This window comes from Hemiscyllium ocellatum, chromosome 3 (genome assembly GCF_020745735.1).
Source record: "Hemiscyllium ocellatum isolate sHemOce1 chromosome 3, sHemOce1.pat.X.cur, whole genome shotgun sequence".
Taxonomy (NCBI): Eukaryota; Metazoa; Chordata; class Chondrichthyes; order Orectolobiformes; family Hemiscylliidae; genus Hemiscyllium; species Hemiscyllium ocellatum.
This window is the reverse complement of record NC_083403.1, coordinates 72,493,069-72,511,361: the sequence shown is the minus strand read 5'-3', so window position 1 is coordinate 72,511,361 and position 18,293 is coordinate 72,493,069.

The following is an 18,293-nucleotide window of genomic DNA, read 5'->3' as shown; positions in this document are numbered from 1 at the left end:
TCACTCAAGGGCAGGAGTTATGGTCAATCCATTAAGTCCATCCAGAGAAATTAAGGAAATGGGGAGGGTTTGGAGGGACAAGGAGGGGCTCTGCCAGAGGAAAGAAACTGAAGAACCTACTGGTGGGTATTGGGGAGGAAGTGCGATGGCAACTGTGAATGGGGGATAGCATATGGAAAAGCATGGATGGGATGGTGTAATGCCCATCAATTATACTTCCATGGACAGGAATACCTTGGCTTTAAGGGGCGGCAGTGTGTGACCATGCCTGGCATGGTCACCTTATATGCCAGGGGCTGATGCGGGGAATAGAAAGATCAGTATTTGTTAGGTGAGTGAACATTGCTTATGTAGGTGGACTGGGTGCTGAGACTGTGAGTGGTATCAGAGAGAAGAGGGTGACTGTTATCCTGGTGGAAAAGGGAAGCCATTGACCTTCTGGTGGAATTGCTGGCCGTTTACCTGGATGGTGGAGACTGCACTGACCCAGGTGGTTACCTTGGAACAGACTGGCACTGTCTGGTGATGTGCAATATTCCCTTTTCGCTCCCCCAAGATTCTACATACGCCAATCAATATCACTGAGGGCAGCACTGACTACCAGTTCCAGAGGTCACTGACAAGCATGGACCTCAGAGGTGCACACAACCAAAAGAAAATCAGAGAAAATGCATTTGGCACAATTTCCTCTGCTGTCCTTCAGGAAAAGGATGCTGCTGCTCTGTACCATCCATTCCACCAGGGATGCTGGTCTTTCTGGAAATATCCAATGAGTTCTTTTGGAAACAGTCGATGGTAAGACAGGGCTAGAATTGCACAAGAGAGATACTGTAGGAGTGGGTGTAGGGCATTAATAGGCAATTTGATAAGATAGCATGAGACATCTCAAAAGGTCCTGCAATGAGAAACCCTCCAAAAATTGGACAAAATTGATGCTTTGCCATAAAAAATAAGCTTCAACACTCTGTAGTCGACTGAGAACAGTAACAATGAAAGTGTACACTCTCACCTTACTCAGTACTGCAGGCCTAATTCCCCACTCCCAGCAGGAAACATTACTCAGAGGTAGCAAATCGGTAGGACATAGGTAGAACATCTCAAAGTAGTGTCCTTGGCCCAAACATCTTCATCAGCTGCTTCATCAATGACCTTCCCTCCAATATATGATCAGAAATGGGGATATTCACTGATGATTGCACAATGTTCAGCACCATTCACAACTCCTCAGGAACTGAAGCAGTCCGTGTTCATATGCAAGAAGATTTGGATCGTACCCAGCTTGGACTGGCAAGCGGCAAGTAACGTTTGATTAGATTAGATTCCCGACAGTGTGGAAATAAGCCCTTTGGCCCACCAAGTCCACACCGATCCTCCGAAGAGCAACCCACTGAGCCACCGTGCCGCCCGCCCTTTTGCTTAATACAAATGCCAGGCTATGACTATTTTCAATAAGAGACAACTAAACCACTGCCCCTTGACATTCTATAGTATTACCATCACTGAATCCCCCACTATCAACATCCTGGAGGTTACTATTGACCAGAAATACAACTGGACTTGCCAAATAAACAAAGTAGCTACAAGAGCAGATCAGATGCTAGGAATACTGCAGCAAGTAACTCACCTCCTGACTCCCGAAAGTCTGTCCACCATCATCAAGGCACAAGTCAGGAGCGTAATGGAATATTTTTCACTTGCCTGGATTAGTGCAGCTCCAACAACACTCAAGAAGTTTGACACCATCCGAGACAAAGCAGCCCGCTGGATTAGCTCCATAGTCACAAACATTCACTCCCTCCACTATTGACACACAATAGCAGAAGTGTGTATAATCTACAAGATGCATTGCAGAAATTCACCAAAGATCCTTAGACAGCACCTTACAAACCCACAGCCACTCCCACTTAGAAGGCTAAGGGCAGCAGATACATGGAAGCACCACCACCTTCAAATTCTCCTTCATGTCAGTCACCTTTCTGTCTTGGAAATATATTGCATTCTTTCACTTTCACTGGGTCAAAATCCTGAAATTCTCTCCCTAATGGGATTGTGGGTCTAACTACAACACGTGAACTGCATCAGTTCAAAAAGGTAGCTCACTACCACCTTCTCAAGGACAACTTAGAATGGGCAATAATTACCAACAGCCGGTGATATCCATGCCCCAAGAGTGGATAAAAACATTCTTTGTGATACAGACTTACATGCGCTCCTCTCTGTTGACTCAAGTACTTTTTTTTAATTTATTGATTAGTATTTCCCCATGTAAAGAAAGTAGCACCAACAAAAATAGTTTGAGAAACTCTAGTACAGTATATGTCTAAAATATCATATATACAAGCAGCATTTTGGTTATGAGCATACAAATCTTTTCTATTTTACTCTTCCCACCATCCAACTAAAGCCAAGGGGAGTGGGTCCCAGGAATCTATTGCAATAACACCCATCAGAAGTCACATAAACGAGTACAGACATGATGTTTCATCCATTTTCCTCTATTGGAAGAAATACAAGACTACATAAAAAGACAAAGTAGAACCATATGTAGCCCACTCCATCATAAATTTAATACTGTTTATTCTGAGTGGAAAGGTTCCAGTTTTCTCTTCTAAAGCTAATTGGAATAAAGTTGCCAGCCTTGCTTTGTCTTACAGTTTACCTCATTTAACTTGCTAGCTTGAAATTATTTCCTTCTAGTTCTGCTTACGCAGCAACTAATCCATTTTACACGGAATGCAAGCTGTTGTTTGAAAAAAAAATAGCATTTTTTTTAACTGCTTTACACAAACAAATAAAATGGGAGACCACTACAAAACTTTGCCCTTTAATGTTATCAGGTGACTACATGCATGGAAGTGACAATAAATATATATGTTATTTTAATGCATTAAAATATTGTCATGCCAGAAATCTTCATAAGGTACCTGATGTGCTCTACTACTTCAACCTAGGAGGCGGGAACCAGGGAATCACACCTTGCAGAACTGGTGAGTCATGTTATGTTTATGATCATGCTCAAACTATTGTTTAAAGAAGCATACTTTTCTTTGCAACAGATGCTGTTTAAAAAAACAATTCTGTGTGATTCTTTTTCCAAGGAGAAATATGAGTGACGGAAAAGTGTTAGAAATTTATTAGAAATGTTAATCCCTCAAACGAGTTTACTAACTACATTGTGTGTGCTTTATCCAGTAAAGGGAATCATTATACAATCTGGCAAGTCTATTGATACCTTAAAATATTCAGCATAGAGTTTGACATTGACATGTTCATTCTTTTTTAAAAAGGCCATTTCTTGTATTACCAAGTATACAGGGTAAACATTTCAGTGAGATAAAATACTGAAATCCTAATTAACAATAAACAATAGAAAACATTAGTCCAGTCACGTGTAAATGGCTGGAAAATATCCTTGGCGATTAAATTAAGTCTGTTTTTAATGAACTGAAAAATGCAGAAAGCATGTAGTGATTCACTATTTACAGATTTCCCATCGCCATGGAGATTTTCCGACAATACATATCAAACATATAATGGCTGTGTTTTAAATTCCTTCATGGACAAATTCCTGTCTAATACCTTCTAAATAATCAGTAACTTTCTTGATTATTATGATTGTAGATTTTAAAAATGTTAAGCAATACAGCTTTATGTCATTACCTGAAGTTCATTTGTTTTAAAATTGTTGCTTGGATTGTCAATGTTTTGAAATGAAGGGCTACATAATTTTACAAACAGGGAGTATTCAGAAATGTATTACTTTCATACAAAATCCATCTTGCAAAATTACATGTTTACTTTTGACCAAATTAACTGTTGATCTGTAATGTTAATAAAGTTTAGTTGATAAATTTCATTTTAATGTACATTGTGCACAAAGTGTGTGTTTCGCAGGGATAGTTATCATTTTGGCACCGCCTAATCTCCACAATTTTTCAACCATCAAAAAATAATTTTCAAAAATGTTATAGGCATTTCTGGTCACACAGAAACCTGTGTCAAGGATATTGAAAATAATATTTAACCTGCTGATGCTAAAACAAGTCTCCAAATGTTTATGCTCAGAAGGTTATGTTACATTGTAATTTTCTTCATTGAGACAATTGAAAATTTACACTCCTTCGAAATTAAGTGGTTCTTCCATTTTTTTTAATTCTTAGATGTTATAAGTCATCCTATTTAACTGAATTATATATAACTAAAATACAACTAACTTAACTATATTCCAGATTTTCTTCACTTCCAGAAATAAATTATGTAAGTGCATTATTGCATCCAGGAGCTTTAATCTTCTAATATGAGGCTTTCTGCGGTTTTAATCTCTAAAAGAGAGCTTACTCCCAAGAATTTTCCTGTATGTGCATCAGAACACACAAAACTGACAGTAATAAATAAAAACGTTCTCCATTTTTCACATCATCATTGTCAATTTTCTCTCCACCTTTTTTTTCTGCTGGTCTTTAATTGTCTGGTGTTAAAATTAAAGCCATCGAGTCAGATACTTTGCTCTCCAAATGGTTCTTTCTTTATGCAACACAGAGGAGCAGCAAGTGTGTCAGCAACTGCTCATGCTTCATACACTGCCTGTGGTGAATGCTCTGTTTCTGCTGGATTATAGGATGGTTTTGCCTTTGCCTCTAGCATGCTGCGTTTATCATTTACCAGTATCTATTATGGCCTCCTAAAGTATTTAATTAAAGAGGAATATTGGGACATCGTAATCCTTATTCAACCCTTTCTCCAACTATTCTGCAGCTGCCAGCCACTTTGAGTGCATGGCCCGAAATCCCTGCAATGATGCACCCTTAGCCATTAATCAGAGTCTTTAGGACACAATGGAATTATTTGATTCAAATGTTGGAAGTCGATGCCAATGATATCTTGAAATTCCTCCAGAAGAGGAACGAGGACATGGATCAATAAATGAATATGGTAAATGGTGGTACGGGTACTAGGGGTGGGGGTCATTGGTTGTAACACAGACTATCACCCTTGACAGCCTATTCCAAGAAATAATTCTATGATCTGTCACCCTAATATCCAAGTGGCTACACAGTAGGCAAAATGGCGTAAATGATTCCCAGATAAGGTAAACAACTCAAAAGTATGCTTCTCTAAAGTTATTGGCCACATCCGTCATGAATTAAAGTTTAAGCTGCTTCAGGCCTCAGTAAGAAATCTTCAGCAACTAAGATTCTGAGGAGAGGGATGGGTCCATGTCTCAATGAAGAAAATGACAATATAACATCACCTTCTGAACGTAAACATTTGCAGATTTCACCTGTATTCTCAGCTTGGCTAAACATCTTCTGTTTGTCTTGTATTCCAGGACCATGACGGCAGTGTTGAATACTTTTAGTCCAAATATGTTTGTGACGTTTTTAAAAAAAAATGAATATTTTGACCAGCCTATATCAATTTCTTGAAAAAAGTGTGGTAGAATGTAACAGAGTAGAAAAATTGGAAACAACTTAAAAGATATGGGATTCACACAGACGGAAGTGCACCACATCCACCATGTAGACATAACAATGATGAAACTTTCACTAAAACACAACTTCTTAAACACTGCAATAGATTCATTTTAGCCAAGTTTCAAAGGCATTTTTTGATTAGCTGTTTTTCAACTTTACCATGATACCTTTCAATTTTTTATTTTTTTCTGAATTGACAAGGAGAGCAGCCTGTATTTTGTGCTTTGTTTCATTTATATCGAGGTTTATCAGGACAATATGCTGAACTCCATGTTTTCCACAAGATACAGCAAAAACAGGATTAATTTAGTGTCTTTGTGCATTGCCTTGTAAATAATGGCAATGAAAAAATGCAACTTTGTTTCTTTATCCTTTCAAACCTGGACCTAATCTGAAATATTTGATAAAGTGCTAGCTGATTGGATCAGAAAAGAGAGGTGACTAAAGTTAAAGATGAAACATGAGCCTTTATACAATTGTAGTAAAATGTAAGGTTATGTACCTCGGTCTGAAGATGCACTTATACTCGGTGCAGTGAGGGCTTTAGGGATATTGAATAGGCTAAATGCACAGGAAAAGCTTGCTCAAGATACATGACCTGCAGCCACATGGCTGAAGAATCAGAAAATTTAGCAGAGTTCTTATAAACATTCAGATCATTGCTAATGAGAAGTTGAAGTTGCAACAGGAAGTTGTCTTTATTATTGTGAGGAACAACACATGCTAAGTGTCTGATTAATCTAAGCTGTGACAAGTGATTTCTACATGTTTCCAGCCTGGATACAACCAAATTCCAGTGTCCATCAAGGTCATTTCAGTGTTATCACCTCTCTTCAGACTGCGACAGCAGTTACCAGTACTGTCAGTCAGCAACTACTCTTAGGAAGTGAATTGTGCATTGCAAAGCAGCTCTGTATCTCCAAACTTCATCCTCTATTCAAAGTTCTTGATTGGGTTGTCACTCCCTCAATCCATTTCCAAATTTCCAGAATGCCATGTTTGAAAATTTCAAATTAAGTTGACAACCTGATCACATTAGCACAAATCAGAAACACCGATGACATTCTCTCATTATGACCATGAGGCTCTATTCCTCCTGAATTTACTTGATCTTTCTGAAGCACCAGATAAGTCAAGCATACCATTCTCCATCAATGTTTTTGTTACCTAGCTAAGAAGGATTCACCTCCTCTGACTCCATTCCAATGTAGCCATTCCTCACCAGAGAACCTAAACAACAGCTTCCCTTCTTAGTCCATTCCATTATCACTGGAGTGTTTCAAATATTTTACCTGACCTTCCTCGTATCTCTCATACGCATATTCCTAAAATAAATTTTGAAAATACGACAATAGAATCAACTCTACCTCACTTGATTCTTTCACTGCTTCTGAATTGTCAAATTGTATGTTGAATAAGGAGTCTTAAATGAGTAGGAGCTTCCACCAGTACAACATTGGAAATACTAAAACCAGAAAATTTGGGTTCCTACCATCTACTCCTTTCCCTTATCATGAATCTCATCCTCCTCTCTGGCCTCTGCCTTAGTCTTAACAATATTGTTTACAAGCTGAGCACCCTATTTTAACACAGTTTCCAACCGAAACACCAGATGCCTTCCATTGCAAAGGTTGTCAATTTTCATCTCTGTAGCATCACCCGTCTCCACTCCTGCCTCTGATGCTCAAACCTCATTCCTGATTTTGTTACATAGCTACAGTATTTCAATACCATCCTGGCTAGTCTCCCATCTTGTAGTCTCCCATTGTTCAATAGTCTGCTTCACTTATCATAATCTGTCCTAGTCCCTATTCACACATAACCCCGTGCTCATTAACTTATATTGGGATCTAAGCTTTAATTTTTAGATATTTATCCTTATGCTCAAATACACTCAATTAAATCCCACTGCTCCCTATCTTTGTAAAATCCTTAGGATCTATATTCACTAATAATATTTGATAAAGAGAAGTGGGAGAAGGCTTGCATGGAACTTAATCATTAGTAATGATAACCCAAATAGCTTGTCTTTGTGTTTCAATCAATACATCTGTTATATCACCTCCTTCATTGCGCTGAGTGCATGCTCACCGATAATAGCTGATTTCATAGCTGATCATCCAACTCAGTACCCTGCATTCTCCCCATACTCTTTGATCCCTTTATACCTAAGAGTTATCTTTAATTCCTTCTTGAAAACATAAGACCATAAGACATAGGAGTGGAAGTAAGGCCATTCAGTCCATCGAGTCCACTCTGCCATTCAATCATGGCTGATGGGCATTTCAACTCCACTTACCAGCGTTCTCCCCATAGCCCTTAATTCCTCGAGACAACAAGAATCTATCAATCTCGGCCTTGAAGACATTTAGCATCCCGGCCTCCACTGCACTCTGTGGCAATGAATTCCACAGGCCCACCACTCTCTGGCTGAAGAAATGTCTCCGCATTTCTGTTCTGAATTGACCCCCTCTAATTCTAAGGCTGTGTCCACGGGTCCTAGTCTCCTCACCTAACAGAAACAATTTCCTAGCGTCCACCCTTTCCAAGCCATATATTATCTTGTACGTCTCTATTAAGTCTCCCCTTCATCTTCTAAACTCCAATGAATTCAATTCCAGGATCCTCAGCCGTTCCTCGTATGTTAGACCTGCCATTCCAGCGATCATCCGTGTGAATCTCCGCTGGACACGTTCCAGTGCCAGTATATCCTTCCTGAGGTGTGGGGACCAAAACTGGACACAGAACTCCAAATGGGGCCTAACCAGAGCTTTATAAAGTCTCAGTAGCATATCTCTGCTTTTATATTCCAACCCTCTTGAGATAAGAGACAACATTGCATTCGCTTTCTTAATCACGGACTCAACCTGCATGTTTACCTTTAGAGAATCCTCGACTAGCACTCCCAGATCCCTTTGTACTTTGGCTTTACTAATTTTCTCACCATGCAATGGTTTGTCCTTTACTGAGTGCTATAGCAGATGATTCCACTTTCTGATGAAGTGGCAGGCTGGGGTTTGAGCCAATGCTCCTGGAAGTCCTCTGTGTCAGCCTGAGTGGGTGTGCAGCTGGAGGCTACCATGCAGCCCACAGCGATGGCCTATCAAGAACTACTTTAAAGTAACTTCTACCTTAGCTACCCCGATTAAAGTCTGTTGTTTCTCTCAAACTAGAAGGTGACCGATTGATCCTTTGCTGCCCTTAATTGGACAGGAACTTATTTCTGTTGCAATTAAGGGGTAATTTCCATAAAAGTCCCAGTGGGTGACTTTTTCCTGGGAGGCAGTTCAGGTCTCAGAAATAGCCCTGACTGCTAACACAATGACAGGCCTGTCCAAAGCATTCATTATATACTAACATTAGACGTCTTCAGTTGGCTGTTCCATCAGTGATCACTGTGGTCTTTGCAGCAACACTTCTGGGTGATGTCATTCTCCAGTGAGATGGGCCCAGCACTAGGTTTGCTCCTGGGTGCAGTTCCCTCATGTTTTATGTCTCACCATCTGCAGATCCTGCTTTTAAACCACTGTCTAAAGTAAGGAGCTAATGAATGCAACTACGATAGCAAGTGATGGTCTTTTTTTCTCAAATGCACTCTGCACTTCATCACTTGCTTTTTAAAAAATTATTTCATGGATGGAGGCATTGTTGGCTAGACTAACATCTACTGCCATTGAGAAGGTGCTGGTGAGCTACCTTCTTAAACTTCCACAGTCTCGTTGATGTTGAGACACATACGAACATGTGAAAATGGAGAGAAGAAAATTCAAGTCTGCACTGCGTTTCAGTTGGATCATGGCTGATATGATTTAACCTCAACTGTACATTCCTGAATATCCCCAATAATCTTTCATTCCTTTGGTAATCAATAATCTATCCACCTCTGTCTTAAGAATATTTAAAGATTCTGCACCCAATGCCTCTTCTGGAACAGAATTCAAAAAACTCACAATCCTCAGAGAGAAGAAATGTTTCCTCTTCATTGTCTCACCCTTACCCTTACTACATTGCGAAGGAGTTCCAGAATTTTGACCCAGTGGCAGTGTAAGAATAGTGATACAGCTCTACGTTAGGATGGTTTGTGGCTTGAGGTGGGATCTCACAGGTGGCAGTACATTTGCTGCCCTTGACCTTCTAGGTGGTACAAATTTCAGATTTGCTACTCAGCATCCGTGGTGAAGACTGATTATTCAGAGTTGAAGCCTAACAATGAGGCGGGTGCTTTTCCTGGTAGTGCTGAGCTTTTTGAGCCTTATTGGAGCTGCATTTATCCAAGCAATTGGAGAGCATTCCCATAAAAAGGCCTGACTTCTGCTTTGTGGATGATGGACAGCTTTTCAGGGTTCAGTCAGTGAGTTATTTGCTGCAGAATTTCATGTTTCTGACCTACCCTTATTGTGTCAGAACCTTCACTGATTTCTTATTTTTTAAAATTGAGTTGTCAACTTTGAGCTGAGAGCTAAAGATGATCTTTGGACTTTAAGCAGCCATTTAAGGAAAAAAGAACAAACAAACTGATATTTGCCTGTGAGGTTAGGCCTGAAAGTTAATTGCAAGTTGTTGCTTGGTAAAAAGTGCTGTACAGATACTTTAACTTTAGAGGGGCCTTATGCTCCAGGAGACGGCAAATGTTGAAGGTTAACTGGGACCTTGTGCACAGACAGTCAATCTAGTAGAATTTGAACTGGTTTTTGGATCATATTTGAGTTAGGAGCATTATGCCTGACAAAAAATACAGGACAGAGGTTTGATTGCTCCCTGACTGTCGTCTCATCAATTTGAAAGTTCGGGGAATAGAATTTCAGTTATAAAAATTAATATTCTTCAGGACCTGACAGAAGCTATCTGGATGCATCTCTGTCTTCAGAAACCAAGGAAGGTATAACTTTATATGCTGGTGATGGCATGGTGTCTGCTTAAATGAATGGCCAGCTTCATCTCATTTGCTTTGTTTTTGTTTAATCCTTAACTCTTTCTGTTTGTCTTTGTGTGAGAGTAGGGACTGGAATTAAAGAGGATTAGGTTTAAATCTTATATATATTTATTACTTTGTGGTTTAAATTTACTCTGCAACATCTACTGCATTTTAATAAATTGTTAAAATGTTTGATAATATTCATTCACAAAATCTGATTATTCAAAAACTCTGATTAGGAACTATTGGGGTTAACTTTGAGAAGCAATGAGTGATTTAATTTTGTTGTGTTGCGAATGTGGGGATAGGGAGGCTGAGCTGATTTGTCTTTCTGTCTCTGTGTCATAATAATAGCCACACGATTTACACTGTTGGTTCAATGTAACTTCTGGGCAACGTTATTCTAGCCAAGTTTTTAATAATGAGTCCATCATGACTCATTGATGGAGTCCCACCACTGTCTGTGTACCTGAAAAAGGTCAGGTTAAGTTATTCATGGATGTAATAACTGAAGCTCATCAATTATAGCGATACTGGATGAGTTGCAAAGGTTCTGTGTGATTAACACAAAGCCAATGTGGTAACTGATCCTAATTCAAGATTAGGGGGCCACATTGAAAGAATTGGATGTGCATGATTTGAAAAAGGGGGAAAGAAAGTTTTGGAGTAATGTTTAGATAAGGAGGGGAGAAAAAGCATAATCTGTTGTTTGTAATCTAGAGGATCATAGGATGAAAGGGAAGCGGCAAGGAGATAAAATGAAGTAAATTCCAGGTCATTTATTCTTTGGTGTCTCAGTCACACAGTGTTCAATTGGTGAGGTTTAGAATGTCCTGGATTTTGGGCTATGCAGTTTATTATAACTTAAACGATACTTCATAATCTTCTTAGGTTATCACTCCATGTTCCAGATATGTGACCGAATTCAGTTATGAGTTTGGTTAAAGAATGGGCAAGCCTCAGAATCTATGACCAGAGTTCAGTAATGAATCTTGAATGAAGCTCACAGTCTGACAAGCATTGTTGGATGGTCAGGAGCTCTGACAGAGGTGAAGAGTTAAGTGATAGTGCCAAGGTGTGGCCCACGTACTTTAGCAAATCCCTTTTTAGACAGGTTTATAACCAAATTATCTCTGAAGCTTATTGAACAAATCAGTCAAGTGGAACATATGGTCTTTCTGGATGTGGATGAATGCAACCAAGTCATCTATTTAAATTACATAGTTATATAGTCACTTGATGGTATTATTAGTTAATCGTTTGAACATTACTAGTGCATTTTTCATGCTGAATAGCATGACTTTGAATTGATAAATTCCACCCAATGTTTAAAAAACTGATATTTCTCTGCCCTCTTTTATCATTGCAACTTGCCAATATCATTTTAGGAAGTTTCTTTTGGTGACAAATCAGGCACATCCAATTCTTTCAATGTGGCCCTCTAATCTTGAATTAGGATCAGTTACCACATTGGCTTTGTGTTAATCACACAGAATCTTTGCGACTCATCCAGTATCGCCATAATTGGTGAGCTTCAGTTATTACATCCATGAAGAACCTAATCTCCTCCCTCACTTGACTGAAATTTGTTTGGGTAGAATGTGCAAGTGTGCTGTTTTATTGATAACACATCCTCCATATTAATATCATAAACAGGCAAAGACCCATTTCCTGGCCTATTCACACAAATCAATTTATGAGTAAGTAATAGTCTTTTGTAAGTCACTTTGATAACATGCTTTAATCCTCCAAGAAATTATTTAACCTTTAAGCATCTCTATTTTATCCAATCCAGTTACCAGAGGATTGACTTTTAAATTTTTAACTTCTAATTCATTCCTCAATTGTACTGATATTTTATTTCACAATGTCTTTTTTATAATAAATCCACTCTTTTTCTATCTTGCCTCTCACTGATTTTCCATCTTTCACTTCTTAGTTATTGTTGTGTTGCCATAGTCTTAACGGACCATACAGGCTGCTCTCTTATCAGAGAGAAGGAACTGGTGGTGACTTAACCTGAGCGCCCCAGACCTCAGGCAAAGAAAGAGGTTGAGAAGGAGAGGCCGTGCTGCATGTGAATTGAACCCATGCTGTTAACATCACATTGCTCTGCAAACCGATGATCCAGCTAAACCAATTCCCCACTTCTTAGTACATTGTAAGAAAACATGTAGTGCTTGTTTTGACACGACAGTGTTAATACTTATTTCCTTTTCTGATGTCATTGACATTCCTACTATTGCAATTGTTCTCCCAATTAATTTTTAGCTATTGGCTTTAGTATGTTCAATATTATCACAATGAAAGCATGCTAATGGTTTTTCCCATCACTTTTCAGTTCCACTTCTTTATCCTTTATTCATGTGATGTCCTTCTCTCTGTTCTCTAAAATGAGTATCCTCTCCCATATGCAGATTTACTATTGTCCTTGCTAATTCCCAGATAACCATGACCCCACCTGTAACTGCCTGTGTAAGATATCATAGGTATCTCCTAGAACTGCTGCTTCTGGAATCGTTCATACTTGATGCTCATCTAAATACATTTTTTTGGTTTGCAGGAATGATTTTCTGAAATCTTCTATAATTTCCCTTATTTCCAGAAATGTTTCCCCTAACTTCAGTGATTAAAACCATTGACCCCACAGCATTTTCCTTTTTCTTGCTAAGTCTACAAATATCTGACCAGGAGTTTTCTTGCTGTTCTAAATTTTAATTAAAAAGCTTCAAGGGCAAGCTAATAAGCACTGAATAATGATTTTTAAAATCAATTTTGTAAGCCGGAAGGTGGGTAGGCCGCCCTGACCGCAGTCACCCCGGGCGGGTACTGGGGCGGGCTGTCCTAGAGGTGGTCGAAAGGTGTGTCAGGGCGGACCGAGAACTGGAAGGGGCATGGGGTGGACCGAGAGCCGGAAGGTGTGTCGGGGTGGGCTGCCTTAGAGTGGTCGGAGGGTGGAAGGGACAGGGGCTTGCTGGGTCTGTATTGTATGCAGTTTTTTTTAATGTAACTGGATTGGCTTTTTATGGACAAATGTCATTGTTGCTGTCTTTTCATATGTGGAACTGGGATTTGAGGTTTGTCCTCATCTCTCTATAAACTGGTTGAACGGTAGTGTTTGGGGCCTGGCTTTGCTGTTCCTCTCCCTTGTAAAATTGCTGTTGTATACAGCTGTAAATGTTAACTGTTTTGCTTTTTGTAAACTGTTTTGTAAGTTTTTAATAAAATTTTAAAAAATCAATTTTGTAACCTACAGATTTGTTTTCCTGGTCAACTTGTATACATAGTGATAGCTAGAGAGTTTTGACAGATAGGTAATGTTAAAGTTCAAAAGCCTTTTGGTCACTTTGTCTGTCCAATTGAGGTGAAACAAAACAGGGATGGGTGGTTAAGATTAGATTACTTAGTGTGGAAACAGGCCCTTCGGCCCAACAAGTCCACACCGACCCGCTGAAGTGCAACCCACCCATACCCCTACATTTACCCCTTACCTAACACTACGGGCAATTTAGCATGGCCAATTCACCTGTCTTTGGACTGTGGGAGGAAACCGGAGCACCCGGAGGAAACCCACGCAGACATGGGGAGAACGTGCAAACTCCACACAGTCAGTCGCCTGAGCCCGGGAATTGAACCCGGGTCTCAGGCGCTGTGAGACAGCAGTGCTAACCACTGCGCCACCATGCCGCCCACAATGTATTATTATACATTGTTAAATCAAACACCTCCCTGCAATCAGACTTATCTTCTGATCTACTATCTTTTCTTTCTTTACTCTAAACCTTTCTCTGACCAACTACTGTTGTCTGATTCCCCAGTTTCTTTGAAATTAAAGTTTTGTTTTAAAATTCCAACTCCTTTTCCATTTCATGCCTTATTTCCAAGTGTCTCTCCCTTTAATTCTCCTGCCTTTCCATTTCATTTTGTTTTTCTTTCTCTTCCTTTTCAACTTTCTTCCCTTATCTTCCAACTCACATCTTTTCATCTATTTCCCCTCTAATTCAAGCTTTTCTTTTCATTCCTAACTGTATTTTTAGCTAATTCTAGCTGTGGCATCTCAATTTCAGATTTCCTCTTTTCTAATTCTAAATATTGAATAATCACTTTAACATTTGCTCATTATGAGATTCTGTTTTTACTTCTAACTTCAATTATCTACTAACTCTCAGTTCAGCCTTAGTCAAAGAATTCAAATAATACATTGTTATGTCTTCCACACTCATCAGACTCTTAACAACATTCAAAGCCACTCTGAAAAGCCACCCTGTACAAAAATCTTCACCCCAAACTCCTGTGATATGGTCAATATTTCTAAACACCCATTCCTTAAAAGAAACAGAGACTTCGTAAATTTAATGAACTCAAATCCTGGCAAGAATCTCCATCCCCCCATCACGAAGGACTCAAAGCCTTCCGCTTCTTCCTTTCCCACTGTACCAACCAGTACCCTTCCACTGACACCCTCCTTCGACTGACTGAACTGGTCCTCACCCTGAACAACTTCTCTTTCCAATCCTCCCACTTCCTCCAAATCAAAGGAGTTGCCATGGGCGCCCGCATGGACCCCAGCTATTCCTGCCTCTTCGTAGGATATGTGGAACAGTCCATCTTCCGCAGCTACACTGGCACCACCCCCCATCTTTTCCTCCGCTACATCAATGACTGTATCGGCGCTGCCTCGTGCTCCCACGAGGAGGTTGAACAGTTCATCCACTTTACCAACACCTTCCACCCTGACCTCAAATTTACCTGGACCGTCTCAGACTCCTCCCTCCCCTTCCTATACCTTTCCATTTCTATCTCGGGAGACCAAATCAACACGGACATTTACTACAAACCGAGCGTTTCCCACAGCTACCTAGACTACACCTCCGCCCACCCTGCCCCCTATAAAAACGCCATCCCATACTCCCAATTCCTTCGTCTCCGCCACGTCTGCTTCCAAGAGGACCAGTTCCAATACCATACAACCCAAACGGCCTCCTTCTTCAAAGACCACAATTTCCCCCCAGATGTGATCGACGATGCCCTCCACCGCATCTCCTCCACTTCCCGCTCCTCCGCCATTGAGCCCCGCCCCTCCAATCGCCATTGATCCTCTCCTACCACCCCACCAACCTCCACATACATCGTATCATCCGTCGTCATTTCCGCCACCTCCAAACGGACCCCACCACCAGAGATATATTTCCCTCCCCTCCCCTATCAGCGTTCCAAAAAGACGACTCCCTCCGTGACTCCCTCGTCAGGTCCACACCCCCAACCAACCCAACCTCCACTCCTGGCACCTTCCCCTGCAACCGCAAGAAATGCAAAACTTGTGCCCACACCTCCCCCCTTACTTCCTTCCAAGGCCCCAAGGGATCCTTCCATATCCGCCACAAATTGACCTGCACCTCCACACACATCATCTATTGTATCCGCTGCACCCGATGTGGCCTCCTCTATACTGGCGAGACAGGCCGCCTACTTGCGGAACGTTTCAGGGAACACCTCTGGGATACCCGGACCAACCAACCCAACCACCCAGTGGCTCAACACTTCAACTCCCCCTCCTACTCCGCCAAGGACATGCAGGTCCTTGGACTCCTCCATCGCCAGACCATAGCAACACGACGGCTGGAGGAAGAGTGCCTCATCTTCTGCCTAGGAACCCTCCAACCACAAGGGGTGAACCTAGATTTCTCCAGTTTCCTCATTTCCCCTCCCCCCACCTTGTCTCAGTCAAATCCCTTGAACTCAGCACCGCCTTCCTAACCTGCAATCTTCTTCCTGGCCTCTCCGCCCCCACCCACTCCGGCCTATTACCCTCACCTTGACCTCCTTCCACCTATCGCATTTCCAACGCCTATCGCATTTCCAACGCCGCTCTCCCAAATCCCTCCTCCCTACCTTTTATCTTAGCCTGCTGGACACACTTTCCTCATTCCTGAAGAAGGGCTCATGCCTGAAACGTCGACTCTCCTACTCTTTGGATGCTGTCTGACCTGCTGCGCTTTTCCAGCAACACATTTTCAGCTCTGATCTCCAGCAACACATTTTCAGCTCTGATCTCCAGCATCTGCAGTACTCACTTTCTCCTAGAAGATATTAACCTACTGTGAATCGTCTTGCAAGAATGCCTTCCTTGAAGGAGCTCTTTTCCTCCCTATACAAGGGTTTCAGTGATTCCCTCTCTCGCTGCACCCCCCAGGTCATCTCCTCTGCCCAGAAGCTCTTCAGTCAAGTTCTCAAACAGACTCGCTACTACAGCCACATCTCCTTCCTCAGCACCTGTCCATGGAACTGACTAATCCCGCACGGACTCCGGACTACGTTCAGACCAACAAAATTTGGACCCAACAAGGACAACCAGTACCTACAACAAATCCGAAGTCTCCAGCAACTGACCTCCCTCCGGATCCTCTGCTCCATGCTTGCAGCCATGCGTCGCTACCTAGATTCCCTGCAATCAGCCCTACCCCAGCTCAGGACAACACTCTCCCAGACTTGCAAAGGACCTCTATGTTCCTCATCCACAGAAGAATCATACACTAAACAAACTGTTCTTCCTAGCCATATAGGAAATTAAAGACAGTAAGTACTAAAAACTTTCATGTACTTACTCCCACACTCTGGATTCCTCAACCATTCCAGAATCTTCCATCGGCCTCTGAAATCACTCTGGCGCCATTAACCACGCGGCCGCTACATCGCCCGCAGCAGCAACCGCCGCCGCGAATCATGATGTCACTTCCACCCCCACCGACCTTGCAGCCTCCGTAATCGCCGGCCAGACAACAGCCTCCACAATCGCCAGGAAGACCATCGCCAACAGATTCGAGGCCTTCGCGGGGTCCACGGCTGTCAGGACCACCGTTTCTGTCGTCGCCACAGCCACTTCCACCCCTAGTGGCATCACTTACCTGCACAACCACCATGCCGCATGCGTCTCCGCCCCCACGCCCACCTGTCACCATGCCTAACTCCGCCCCCAAGCCCATCTCTGTCACCACGCCTAACTCCGCCCCCACGCTGACCTCCGTCACCATGCCTAACCCTGCCCCCACACCCATCTCCGTCCCCACCCCCATGCCCAACCCCACCCCCACTCCAGGTCCTAGCTCCCAGCCCTGTTGTGTTTTCATCATCTCTCCAGACCTCCCCCTCTCCGAGGATGAAAGATTAGTCCTCAGCAGAGGCCTCACCTTCATTCCTTTATGCTCTTGGATTAACGAATTCAACACGCGGCAAGATATTGAACAATTCTTCCGTCGCCTTCGCCTCCGCGCCTACTTCTTCAACCGGGATTCTCGCCCACCCTCTGACGACCCCTTCTCCCACCTCCAACACACCCCATCCACCTGGACACCCCGTGCTGGCCTCTTACCTACCCTTGATCTCTTCATAGCCCACTGCCGCCGCGACATTAACCCCTCACTCTCTCCACCCCTCTCACCCACTCCAATCTCTCACCCTTGGAACATGCAGCCCTCCACTCCCTCCGTTCCAACCCCAACCTCACTATCAAACCGGCAGACAATGGAGGCGCGGTAGTAGTCTGGCGTACCGACCTTTACACTGCTGAGGCTAAACGCCAGCTCGCGGACACCTCCTCTTACTGCCCCTTTGACCATGACCCCACCTCCCACCACCAAACCATCATCTCCCAGACCATCCATAATCTCATCACCTCAGAGGATCTCCCATCCACCGCCTCCAACCTCATAGTCCCACAACCCCGCACCACCCCTTTCTACCTCCTGCCCAAAATCCACAAACCTGACTGCCCCGGCCGACCCATTGTCTCAGCCTGCTCCTGCCCCACAGAAATCATCTCTGCATACCTCGACACGGTCCTGTCCCCCTTAGTCCAAGAACTCCCCACCTACGTTCGAGACACCACCCACGCCTTCCACCTCCTC